Below are 9,548 nucleotides of genomic sequence, written 5' to 3'. Positions count from 1 at the left end.
GAGCAGTATGGCTGGTGGCATTGTCATGCTGGAGGGTCATGTCAGGATGAGCCTGCAGGAAGGGTACCACATGAGGGAGGAGGATGTCTTCCCTGTAATGCACAGCGTTGAGATTGCCTGCAATGACAACAAGCTCAGTCCGATGATGCTGTGACACACCGCCCCAGACCATGACGGACCCTCCACCTCCAATCGATCCCGCTCCAGAATACAGGCCTCAGTGTAACGCTCATTCCTTCGACGATAAACGCAAATCCGACCATCACCCCTGCTGAGACAAAACCGCGACTCGTCAGTGAAGAGCACTTTTTGCCAGTCCTGTCTGGTCCAGCGACGGTGGGTTTGTGCCCATAGGCGACGTTGTTGCCGGTGATGTCTGGTGAGGACCTGCCTTACAACAGGCCTAAAAGCCCTCAGTCCAGCCCCTCTCAGCCTATTGCGGACAGTCTGAGCACTGATGTCCCGCAGGTGTGAAGTTTGGATGTACCGAGCCTGTGCAGGTGGTGTTACACGTGGTCTGCCACTGTGGGGACAATCAGCTGTCTGTCCTGTCTCCCTGTAGCACTGTCTTAGGCATCTCACAGTACGGACATTGCAATTTATTTCCCTGGCCACATCTGCAGTCCTCATGCCTCCTTGCAGCATGCCTAAGGCACGTTCACGCAGATGAGCAGGGACCCTGGGCATCTTTCTTTTGGTGTTTTTCGGAATCAGTAGAAAGGCCTCTAGTGTCCTAAGTTTTCTTAACTGTGACCTTAATTGCCTACCGTCTGTAAGCTGTTAGTGTCTTAACGACGATTCCACAGGTGCATGTTCATTAATTGTGTATGGTTAATTGAAAAAGCATGGGAAACCCTTTACAATGAAGATCTGTTAAGTTATTTGGATTTTTACCAATTATCTTTGAAAGACAGGGTCCTGAAAAAGGGCAGTTTCTTTTTTTGCTGAGTTTATGTGAGAGTGGATTCTCGGCCCTCACTAGCATGAAAACTAAATACAGGCAAATGATTTAAGACTGAGACTCTCTCCAATACAACCCAACATTGCAGAGATATGTGCATCCTTTCCAGAACACCCTTCTCATTAACCCGTGGTGAGTTATTCACAATTTTCGATGAACAAATAAGGTTTTATATGTAAGATGGTTAGAGCAAAGTATTGATTATTATATTATTATTTGTGCCCTGGTCCTATAAGAGGTCTTTGTCACTTCCCACGAGCCGGGTTGTGACAAAAACTCACACTCATTCTTAAGTTTAATAAATGTATCGTATAGTGTGTGTTTGGCAGAATTACAATGATGGCAAAAAACAACATTTGAGAGTGCACTGACCCTGGTGCTAGCTGGAGGTTGAATGTTTGAAGGGGTACGGGACAATACAAAGTTTGGGAACCACTGGTCTATTGGTATAAGACATGCTTAAAAAAAATGATGTCCAGCAAGTTATTCTAGTCTATCTTTTCCTGCATGGAACTCCAAGAGCTAAGGAGCGTTTTTTAAGGTTAGGCCAGCGGAGAGTCAAAGGCAACAAGTTAGAAGCTTATTATGCATAACCCATCATTAATTAGACAAATATAAGGCTAATACTGCATTGAATGTATTACCTGAAAGAGGTAGGCTAGAATATATATATATATATAGGGCTATATATCAATCTTGAACAGGACTATCTATTTTGGATGCAATTTGAATGGAGTTGATGGAGAGACAGAAAGACTGCGAGAGAGTGATCATGTGTGCACTGTTTAAAGGAATGATATTCGAATGATAGGCTGTTTTAAAACTCTGGGGCGGCAGGTAGCCTAGTGGTTAGAGCATTGCAACCGAAAGGTTGCAAGATCAAATACCCGAGCTGACAATGTAAAAATCTGTCGTTCTGCCCCTGAACAAGGCAGTTAGTCCACTGTTCCTAGGCCATCATTGAAAATAAGAATTTGTTCTTAACTGACTTGCCTAGTTAAATAAAGGTAAAAAAAAAAAAAATTATATATAATCTTTGCAATTAAAAAAACAAGGTGACCCCTGAAAGCCAGATGGAGATGGATAAATTACACTCAAATGTGGTCTTTATATTACTGTAGCATAGGCTATCACAAGAAAAAAAGTTACCATGATGAGTGATACTGTAGGTCTACATGCATTGTGAACAGTGCTCTACACAGAGATGGTGTCACGGTTTTCTAAAATAGAACCCCAAAGCAGACCAGGACAAGGAGAGTAGGACGAAGGTGAGTATTTATTTACAAGTGTAAACGTAGAGGTAGAAAGATCCAGGTGGCGGAGCGGGCAGCGGAGGTGAGTTGATGGGAGTGAATAGGCAGATCCAAGGGAGTAACAGAAGCCACCGACGACCAGGCAGGGATGGGGTGAGTGTTCCGGGTAAATGACTGTAGACAGAACAAACAGAGGTAAGTTCAAGGCAAGCAAGACGTACAAAACAACAAAACAAACTGGAGGCTGATACGCTGGCACAACATACTGTTCATGGCTAATGATCCGGCAGGGAATGGATGTCAGGTCAGAGCTTATGAAGTGGAGGGGTGATGATCAGGACCAGGTGTGCAGATAGCTGATGGGATACAGGTGCGGGTAATCAGAGATCGTGAGATCGTCAATGTCAAAACCCCACATTCACTGGCAACCCGCAGTCGACCTCCACAATACCTGGCAACCACAGCAGTGGTATAGCTGCAGTGGCGGTGCCTTGCTTTCTCTCTCCCAGTGTGGGGATGGGTCAGCATCTTGGCAAGGTCTGCAAAGGCCTGGGCCAGTTCCATGCCACATCATCTTAGCCCTCCGAAGCACCACTGCAACCCGTTATGCTGCACTTTTCTACCCCCAAATCACCCCTTTTCTTCTCAATGTCAGCAGTGTTTCAGCGGATTTTAAAATTAAGAAGGGGGTGGAAAAATGCCCTCTTCAATTTTATGCGCACAACCGAAAAGTGGAGGTAAGCTATGGTCCCTGGGACCACAGTGTTGATAAATCCAGGAGGACGGAGAGGATGGAGGGAAAGGACTGCAATATTACATGTTATAAGCAGCCTTTATAATGTCTTATAATAAGGTTAATATGATACATTTTATGCACCAATTCCTTAAAGTAGAACTGACAGCATTTTAGCAACATAAAATCTTATTAAAATGTGTTTATATACTACACCCCCAGGAAGAATTACACTTTTTAAAAACATTTTCTGGCAAGCAAGCGCTTAGATATGGTATGGTAATTTTCATAAATTCTTAATGTTTGGGAATGATGTATACTAAGGCATTTGTGAAAATTCTGTAGCAATATAGCGTGAGAAATCGGCCGTGCGTTTGGACAATTAATAGAAACTGCAGTAAATAAAACATCTGTCTCGTCCAGGACCGGAGTCTACGTGGACCGGTGCACCATAGCCAACCAGAGCTACAGTAGACCTTTATGCAAAGAAACCATTTGCCACACAGGCTTGCCATCATTCACTTTGAACTGGAATGTGTGTTTACAGGGAGTTGCAACAGTGCGACTTTAGATCATTAGAACACATTTGCCAAAAGCCACAAAATACACCTGAATGGATTCATGCAAATATGTCAGTAACATTTATGCAAACATGTCAATAACATTTGGGAACTTTACAGTCCTATTAATAATCAAACAACAATAAAAAAGGTAGGCTCTCTCTCCCTCAGCAACACACAACAAGATCGACAACGAATGCCAGTCAAAGAAAGATGAGCTAAAAACGAAGGAACATTAGATAAACCCTCAAAATTTTTCACCTAGTTGGCCATCAAAATTACACTGATTAACGATGGGGAAGTGTAGCCTACTCGTCCTTCTGCAGCTTGCCTGCACCCAAGCTAACTGGCTAAAGTTGTCTAGCTTGCTAGCTTGCTACTGCCAGACAAATGAGAGAACACCTCACTCTGAACATTTTACTCGCCCTAGCAGAGCTGGTTAGCTAGACTGTTTACGTGTTATCTAGAGCGTTCGTGACTAACTATAAAAAAATTTGCCTACATTTACTGTCACCGGTCATATTCAACAGGTGTTGCACGTTTCTAAATTCATTGTCTCTTCCTTGCCCTTTCTGCTGTTGTCTATGCCCAATAATGTTTGTACCCTGTTTTGTGCTGCTACCATGTACTGCTGCCATGTTGTGTTGCTACCATGCTGTGTTGTTGTCTTAGGTCTCTCTTTATGTGGTGTTGTCTCTTGTCGTGATGTGTATTTTAATTTTAATCCCAGCCCCCCGCCCCCGCAGGAGGCCTTTTGGTAGGCCGTCATTGTAAATAAGAATTTGTTCTTAACTGACTTGCCTCGTTAAATAAAGATGAAATAAAAATACATTTAAAAAAATCGCTCAGACAAGAGTGCTCTGAAATCGGAGTAGATAGCCAGAGTGAATTTACTAACGCAGGAGATATGCTAACTGCATAACAGTCTTTCAAGTTCTTGCTAGTTAACCAAATGACACCTGCATCTCTAGCTGTGTATACCCACCAAAAAGTGATATTGGGGGGGGGAAAAGTCCCTCACCCACTCCTCCAATGACATGACATCCTCCTAGCAGCTAGCTAACTAACGTTAGGCTCTGTGTTTTTAGCTTGCTACATAAATAGATACGGTAGTCTATTAACCACATTATGACTGACTTGTGATCAATGCCCTTACTAGTTTGATTATATTGACATTCCCAGCCTTAGTTACATTTGTTCATTTTTGTCCAAAATATTGAGTAATTGAAAATGAAACAGTGCATCCCGAATGGAGGCAGCAAACAATGTACCAGGCCAGCTGTGATTTACAACCTGAAAGCAATATTTTTTGGACTACCAAGAAATGTATTGGTGAATAGAGGGTCTATTCAGAAATGCCATGAATCCACATATAATGATTGAACAATTTTTCAGAGACCTGTGCGAGCTCCAAGGTCACAAATCTATACTGAACAAAAATGTATACCCAACATTTTAAAGTGTTAGTCCCATGTTTCATGAGCTGAAATAAAAGATACCAGAAATGTTCAAATCAAATTTGATTTGTCACATGCTCTGAATACAACAGGTGTAGACCTTACAGTGAAATGCTTACTTACAAGCCCTTAACCAACAATGCAGTTAAGAAAATACAAAAAAAAGTAAGAGACAAAAGTAACAAATAATTATAGAGCAGCAGTAAAATAACAATAGAGAGGCTATATCTAGGGGGTACTGGTACAGAGTCAATGTGCGGGGTGATATGTACATGTAGGTAGAGTTTTTAAAGTGACTATGCATAAATAATAACAGAGAGTAGCAGCATTGTAGAGGGGGAGGCAATGCAATTAGTCAGGGTATTAGATGTTCAGTAGTCTTATGGTGGATCCCTAGTCAGTTGTACAACTGAATGCATTCAACTGAAATGTGTCATTTAACCCAACCCCTATGAAATCAGAGAGGTGCAGGGGGCTGCCATAATCGACATCCACGTCTTCAGAGCCTGGGGCACAGTGGGTTAACTGCCTTTCTCAGGGGCAGAATGACAGATTTTGACCTTGTCAGCTCTGGGATTTGATTCAGCAACCTTTCGGTTACTGGCCCAACACTCTAACCACTAGGCTAGGGGGTAGAAGCTGGTTAGAAGCCTCTTGGACCTAGACTTGGCGCTCCGGTATCTTGCCATGCAGTACTGTAGTAGAGAAAACAGTCTATGACTAGGGTGGCAGGAGTCATTGACAATTTTTAGGGCCTTCCTCTGACACCGCCTGGTATAGAGGTTCTGGATGGCAGGAAGCTTGGTCCCGGTGATGTACTTGGCTATGCGGTTGGAGGCCGAGCAGTTGCCATACCAGGCAGTAATGCAACCCGTCAGGATGCTCTCAATGGTGCAGCTGTAAAACCTTTTGAGGATCTGAGGACCCATGCTAAATCTTTTCAGTCTCCTGAGGGGGAATAGGTTTGGTTGTGCCTTCTTCACGACTGTTTTGGTGTCCATACAAACAAAAAGCTTATTTCTCCAATTTTGTGCACAAATTTGTTATCCCTGTTAGTGAGCATTTCTCCTTTGCGAAGATAATCCATCCACCTGACAGGTGTGGCATATCAAGAAGCCGATTAAACAGCATGATAATTACACAGGTGCACCTTGTGCTGGGGGAAATAAAAGGCCACACTGCAGTTTTGTCACAGATGTCTCAAGTTTGGAGAGAGAGTTCAATTGGCATGCTGACTGCAGGAATATCCATCAGAACAGTTGCCAGAGAAAAATAATGTTAATTTCTCTCCCATAAGCCACCTCCAACATCGTTTTAGATCATTTGGCAGTACGTCCAACCGGCCTCACAACCGCAGACCACATGAAACCACACCAGCCCAGGACCTCCACATCCGGCTTCTTCATCTGCAGGATCGTCTGAGACCAGCCACCCAAACAGCTGATGAAACTGAGGAGTATTTCTGTCTGTTGTAAACCCCTTTTGTGGGGAAAAAATTATTCTGATTGGCTGTGCCTGGCTCCCCAGAGGGTGGGCCTATGCCCCCCCCAGGCCCAGCCATGGCTGCGCCCCTGCCCAGTCATGTGAAATCCATAGATAAGGGCCTAATGAATTCATTTCAATTGACTGATTTCCTTATGTGAACTGTAACTCAGTAAAATCGTTGAAATTGTTCCATGTTGTGTTTATATTTTTGTTCAGTATAGTTTAATCATTACCTGAAGCTGAAGTGGTGATGGCGAATGAGGCATTCATAGTTTCCATGGTTACCATCCCCAACCAACTTTGTATCCAATCTGGAAGAAAAAAACGAACATCATATTCTATTCGATCATTCTCTATCAGTGGCTCAGTACACACAGAGGATCTGCTCAACTCAACTGTGAATCATCACAACCAACGTTCTCTCACAAAAGAGACGATATGAGCAGACACCTCTTTTCACCAGGCTGTGAAAAGAGGTGTCTACTTAGTAGTTATATACTTAAAAAATGTTTCTGGGAACAGTGTAATTGACTATTACAGGTATAGACGTTATTGTCAGTCCTGTTAGAAAGGCAGTCTGTGGAAAGCAGCTGGTGTATCTGTGGACTGTGTATTGACAAGATGGACACCAGTGTGGGTTGGAGTGGAGTCTCACCTCGTCACATCTGGCCGTCAGGGACAAGAGGCACAGAGAGGAAGAGGCCTTATTGTTCGCTGGGTTAGTTGTCATGGAAACACAGCCTTACTAGATGAAAACCAAACCCAGCACCTTAAAACCAGGGTGGGTCAAATATCTCAATTTCTCTCTATCGCTATCTTTCTTTCCTTTTCTTTCTCATCACTAGCTAAATTTCCATCTAATAGGCGACAGATTGTGAATATTCTAAAATCTGCTTTAAAGCAATATGCGCATTTTCCCACCAGAGGGGTGTTTCCATCAAATTGACTTGTTGCAGATAAAAGCCTGTGCGTGATGATGTAGTGCACGTAAAAATTTCATTTCCATGTACTGAATAAAAAATGGGTTTGCATCGCATTTTCAACTCTGCTGATGGTTTTGTCGGTACAAATGTGTTATATAGCGAATGTGTCCACTCTGGTCTTGGCAGGTGCACTCTAACAGCTCGCAGATACACTGCAGAGAGAGCCTACATGATGAGATCGATCATCATGTCACCAGAATAAGACTCTCTATATGTATTGGAAAGAAGCGTCAAGCTCATCACTGTGCACATTCACCACCCTGTGAAGTTCATCATCATTTATTTAATCTGTAGCCTAATAAACTGCATGCTTTCCCCGAGTCGTAGTGGGAGGACCACATCATCACGGGACTTCAAATTCACTTCGATATGATGGTTATTATATCAACATTTGTGCATAAAGGCGTTTCCACTGGCCTTTTTTTACAGAAATATATATATATTTTTTTAAATCACACCTTGTCTAGTGCATTTTGTTTTGTCGGCATTTGGAAAGTTTACTGACTAATTAGCCGTTTCCATCAGGCCTGTTGTGACATTTTTTTTTATCCGACATGTACTTTACTCGCAGAAAAAAGTTGGATGGAAACCTGGTCTTGTCTTTTCTTTCTCCTTCTCGGTCGCTCTCTCTACCACTTTTGCTCTCTCTATGTGATAAGCTACATGTGTGTAGCTACAGTAAGAGGCCTACTACTACCATTAATTGCTGAATAATGCATTACTACTTAATCTATATTTGCATACACTACCGGTCAAAAGTTTTAGAACACCTACTCAATCAAGGGTTTTTCTTTATTTGCACTATTTTCTACATTGTAGAATAATAGTGAAGACATCAAAACTATCAAATAACACATATGGAATCATGTAGTAACTAAAAACGTGTTTAAAAAACAACATATGTTATATTTGAGATTCTTCAAATAGCCACCCTTTGGCTTGATGACAGCTTTGCACATTCTTGGCATTCTCTCAACCAGCTTCATGAGGCAGTCACCTGGAATGCATTTCAATTAACAGGTGTGCCGTGCTAAGTTAATTTGTGGAATTTCTTTCCTTAATGTGTTTGAGCCAATCAGCTGTGTTGTGACAAGGTAGGGGGGTATACAGAAGATAGCCCTATTTGGTAATAGACCAAGTCCATATATTGGCAAGAACGGCTCAAATAAGCAAAGAGAAATTAAAGTCCATCATTACTTTAAGACATAATTGTCAGTCAATCCGGAAAATGTCAAGAACTTTCAAGCGCAGTCGCAAAAACCATCAAGCGCTATGATGAAACTGGCTCTCATGAGGACCGCCACAGGAATGCAAGACGCAGAGTTACCTCTGCTGCAGAGGATAAGTTTATTAGAGAGTTACCAGAAATTGCAGCCTAAATAAATGCTTCACAGAGTTCAAGTAACAGACACATCTCAACATCAACTGTTCAGAGGAGACTGCGTGAATCAGGCCTTCATGGTCAAATTGCCGCAAAGAAACCACTACTAAAGAACACCAATAATAAGAAGAGACTTGCTTGGGCCAAGAAACACTAGCAATGGACATTAGACCGGAGGAAATTTGTACTTTGGTCTGGAGTCCAAATTTGAGAATTTTGGTTCCAACCGCCGTGTCTTTGTGAGAGATATGTGTGAACGGATAATCTCCGCATGTGTATTTCCCACCATAAAGCATGGAGGAGAAGGTGTTATGGTGTGGGAGTGCTTTGCTGGTGACACTGATTTATTTAGAATTCAAGGCACACTTCACCAGCATGGCTACCACAGCATTCTGCAACGACACGCCATCCCATCTGATTTGGGATGGACAATGACCAAACACACCTCCAGGCTGTGTTAGGGCTATTTTACCAAGAAGGAGAGTGACGGAGTGCTGCATCAAATGACCTGGCCTCCACAATCCCCCGACCTCAACCAAATTGAGATGGTTTGGGATGAGTCGGACTGCAGAGTGAAAGAAAAGCAGCCAACAAAGTGCTCAGCATATGTGGGAACTCCTTCAAGACTGTTGGGAAAGCATTCCAGGTGAAGCTGGTTGAGAGAATGCCAAGAGTGTGCAAAGCTGTCATCAAGGCAAATGGTGGCTATTTGAAGAATCTCAAATATAAAATACT

General features: G+C 42.6%; 1 long non-coding RNA gene across 1 annotated transcript; it reads right to left on the bottom strand.

Annotated features, from left to right (window-relative positions):
* Nucleotides 1–2,219: 2,219 nt before the first annotated feature.
* Nucleotides 2,220–6,764, bottom strand: LOC139565259 (uncharacterized). The gene is made up of 2 exons (XR_011672880.1): nt 6,683–6,764; nt 2,220–2,388 (listed from the first exon to the last, which is right to left on the bottom strand). It is a non-coding gene; the product is annotated as an uncharacterized lncRNA (long non-coding RNA).
* Between the last annotated feature and the right edge of the window lie 2,784 nt (nt 6,765–9,548).

The sequence above is a fragment of the Salvelinus alpinus genome, chromosome 2 (genome assembly GCF_045679555.1).
Source record: "Salvelinus alpinus chromosome 2, SLU_Salpinus.1, whole genome shotgun sequence".
Lineage (NCBI taxonomy): Eukaryota > Metazoa > Chordata > Actinopteri > Salmoniformes > Salmonidae > Salvelinus > Salvelinus alpinus.
The sequence above is the reverse complement of the archived record's forward strand: the minus strand, read 5'-3'. Positions and strand labels throughout refer to the sequence as shown.